The sequence below is a fragment of the Arachis ipaensis genome, chromosome B05 (assembly GCF_000816755.2).
Source record: "Arachis ipaensis cultivar K30076 chromosome B05, Araip1.1, whole genome shotgun sequence".
Lineage (NCBI taxonomy): Eukaryota > Viridiplantae > Streptophyta > Magnoliopsida > Fabales > Fabaceae > Arachis > Arachis ipaensis.
The window spans coordinates 21,634,577-21,638,832 of NC_029789.2; positions in this window are offsets into that span (position 1 = coordinate 21,634,577).

A 4,256-nucleotide genomic window follows, 5' to 3' on the forward strand; every position below is an offset into this window, starting at 1 on the left:
AGTCATGTAGGAGTCTTGAAGAATTCATTCTATTGAGTTGTGCTTGGCACTGGGAAAACGCTCTAGCGACGGGAAAGCGGCCACTAGTTACAAAGCTCCAATAAGGTATCGAGAGGGCTATCCTTGTGAAGGTTCGGGGCAGGTGCGGCTACCATCCATCCTTCCAGTGAAAAGGGTCCAGGTGCACTGTCACCGCACGGCTAATCATCTACAGGTTCTCAGTCGTACCGGAATAGGATTTACTATCCTTTTGCGTCTGTCACTACGCCCAGCACTCGCAAGTTTAAAGTTCGTCACAGTCATCCAATCCCAGAATCCTACTCGGAATACCACAGACAAGGTTTAGACTTTCCGGATTCTCATGAATGCCTCCATCAATCTAGCTTATACCACGGAGATTCTGATTAAGGAATCTAAGAGATATTCATTCAATCTGATGTAGAACGGAGGTGATTGTCAGACACACGTTCATGGATTGAGGAAGGTGATGAGTGTCACTGATCATCACCTTCTCCATAGTTAGGCGCGAATGGATATCTTAGATAAGAACACGCATGTTTGAATGGAAAACAGAAATACTTGCATTAATTCATCGAGACACATCAGAGCTCCTCACCCCCAACAATGGAGTTTAGAGACTCATGCCGTCAAAGAGTACAAAGTTCAGATCTAAAAATGTCATGAGATACAAAATAAGTCTCTAAAAGTTGTTTAAATACTAAACTAGTAGCCTAGGTTTACAGAAAATGAGTAAACTATGATAGATGGTACAGAGATCCACTTCTGGGGCCCACTTGGTGTGTGCTGGGGCTGAGACTTAAGCAATTCACGTGCATGAGGCTGTTTTGGGCGTTCAACGCCAGTTTTGGACCCTTTTCTGGTGTTGAACTCCAACCTTTAATCCTTTTCTGGCGCTGGACGCCAGAATTGGTCAGAGAACTGGCGTTGAACGCCAGTTTACGTCGTCTATCCTTGAGCAAAGTATGGACTATTATATATTTCTGGAAATCCCTGGATGTCTACTTTCCAACGCAATTGGAAGCGCGCCATTTTGAGTTCTGTAGCTCCAGAAAATCCACTTTGAGTGCAGGGAGGTCAGAATCCAACAGCATCAGCAGTCCTTTTTCAGCCTGAATCAGATTTTTGCTCAGCTCCCTCAATTTCAGCCAGAAAAATACCTGAAATTATAGAAAAACACACAACTCATAGCAAAGTCCAGAAATATGAATTTTTCCTAAAAACTAATGGAAATAAACTAAAAACTAACTAAAACATACTAAAAACTATATGAAATTAACCCCAAAAAGCGTATAAAATATCCGCTCATCAGCCTCCAATTGAATTCTATCCAGGTCTGATGCAACGCAAAGACATCTGGAAGATGAAACTCTCCCCCAAAAGTTCTCTTTTTCCTTTTGTGTGCTCTCTTTGAAAGTCTCCCGGTCATGGTCAACCTTCATAAGCGTATTCTAACAAAGCCTTCAATTCATAAGCGTATTCTAACAAAGTATTCTAGAAAACTCTTCTTTGACTACAGTTCAACATCTTCCTCCTAGCGCCACCAATTTCTTCTCTAGGAATTGCTTTTTCTCTTCTTATTTTTCATTCGTGTAGCTCACATAGAGCATTGGGAGAACTCTTTTTATATGTTAGTTGTCCCAATTAGACATTAATTCTTTCTCTCTTTCAATGAAATGAATAACTCAACTTTGGGGAAAAAAAATATAATGATCAAATCCAGTTGTTTGTATAATTGTTTTTAGTAGGTAAATTGAGAATAAATAATCAAATTAGTCCCTAAAAGATCAAGCGATTTTTAAATTAGTCTCTAAATAATTTTTTAATCAAATTCATTTTTTAAAAATTTAAAATGAGTCACGTTAGTCCTTCCATTAATTATATAACTGATAGTGTCATCATTTACAAAATTAGATCAAATTAGTCCTAATTGATAAACCATAATCCCAATTTCATGTATGAATATCCACTCTATCATACATATGCAGAATCTGATCATCAACAAAATTATATGCACGGTCCACCTGTCTCAAACACCTCTGAGAGTAATCTCTAAACTACCATAAGTAGTCCACAAGACTTGCATCCAATAAAATGTATCACAAGTGGTCACCTGTGATCACCAATACCAGGATGAATGGGTGATAATTTTCAATCATCTCTTCATAACGATTCACAAGAACTCCCCCAATAGTCATGCAAGTAGTAACCATTCTCAAGGTACACTTTTGCACTCAAATAGCCATGTTACAAGAAGGATATGGGCCTTGTTCCGAGCGATAAAATTTGAAAAATTAATGTATTGTTGGAGCCACCTTTTGCACCATTGGTCCCAATTGGTGATTTTGGGGCCTAATGTGTATGGTGCGTTTGCAGGTTACTTCGTCGTTGCTGGATGGTTTGTCGACGAGGATCGTGGAGATATCGAAGGTGACATAGTTGGTGGTGGTGGTGGTTTTCTCTAAGTGTTGTTGTTCTTCGAGGATGCAGCCGTGCGAGTTGAGGTGGTGGCTGAGATTATTGAAGCCTTGTTAAGGGGTTCCGAACTTGTCGGCGCCAATGGTGCCGTGGAGGATGATGACAGTGAGAAAAAAAACATAGAAATGTGAACGGCGTCATGGTGGAAGGCATGGCGAATTTGACAAACCCTGTTGGGAGGGGTTTTTTTCTTATTGAGAGTGACTGAAAGTGTGTGGTTAAAGTAAGAGCGAGTAACGTTTTGCCAATGATATAAATCATATTAATTTAAAATTTTTTAAAAATAAATTTAATTAAAAAAAATCATTCGAAGATTAATTTAAAAATTATAGAAAAATTATCTCGTATACCTTTTCAAATGAGTGGAATATCGTATGTCTTGTACGAATAAGTTGCCAATGCTATATTTGTCTTATAGTGAATTAGAAGAACTAAAATAACCCTACTTTTATTAATATATTCTCACAAATAACCGACTCATAAACGTAATTGTCTAGTCGAGGAGTAATGGATAAAGTAATATGTAAAAGTGAGTTTGGAGTTGTTGGATATAAACTATTTTTTTTTGGCTTGGTAGCTTATAGGTTTAAGTTTTGGGGTGCAGTCTAACCATGCTTTTTTCAGGAATTTTTTTCATTGAATAATTTATTGAAACAATTTTCCCTCCTGTTTATTATATTCAGAATTTTTAATTTATAATAAGAATATTATTACTTTTTCCAGCTATATGTAATAAGGACAATATTAAACAAGTTTCTATTTTTTTTCATGAAAATTAAACTCTAGTATAGCATGCATGTGAATATTAGTTATTATTATAGTGATTGGTTGCTACCTTTATTTGTATGATTAGCATCTTTTCCTAATTAATGATAGCTAAACTTCAAAAATATTTTATTGTGATTATAATTTTTTTTATATGTTATGGTTTTTTATCATCTATTTATGAATTATNTTAAGTCCTCTATAATAGAAAAAACTCATCGAACCCACACTGCCTAATTCACAGATTTCGCAGGTTTCGGCAAGGTAGGACGGACTTTTGACTTTAAGATGATAATTGAATTTGGAACATTACTTTTGTGTTTGTATTTGAAATGTTTGTTCATTTTACTTTGAGTTAGTTGGACAATATTTAATTATATATTTTAGATAATGTTTGTTTTGCTTTAAACAATATTGATTTTATTATTTTGTTTTAAAAAACTTGGTTAATTATTATGTATATTAGATATTTAGAATTATAAATATTTTTTAATGTTTGTGAATTTAAAAATTATAAATTTATTGAAATACTCATGAAATTATATATTTTTTATTATAATGGTTTAATAATTTTTCAAAAAGAGAAAAAGAGCCTACCAAACCGCCATTAGGTAGGACGGAATAGAAATTTAGGACCGCTTCAATAGACGGAAAGGGGGACTAGCCCGCCAAATAGTGACCTTTTGGCGGGACAAAATGGGACAGGGTAGGCATGCCCACTTGCCACCCCTAAAATTTATTTTCTTAATGAATGTTAATTTTGTTGTGAAATTCTATATTTCATTTAAAAATGTAGCATAATTGAATCTAATTCCTACATTTTGAAATGAATTTACTTGAAAATTTTAAAATGTAAATCACATTTTTTTATAAAATTTTTTTATTAACATAATTAGTGGTGCTTACTTGAATAATTATATTTAGATTCTAATCATATTAAAGTCAACATATTTTATTATTTTATGCCTTCAAAAAATTCACAAAACTGACATGAA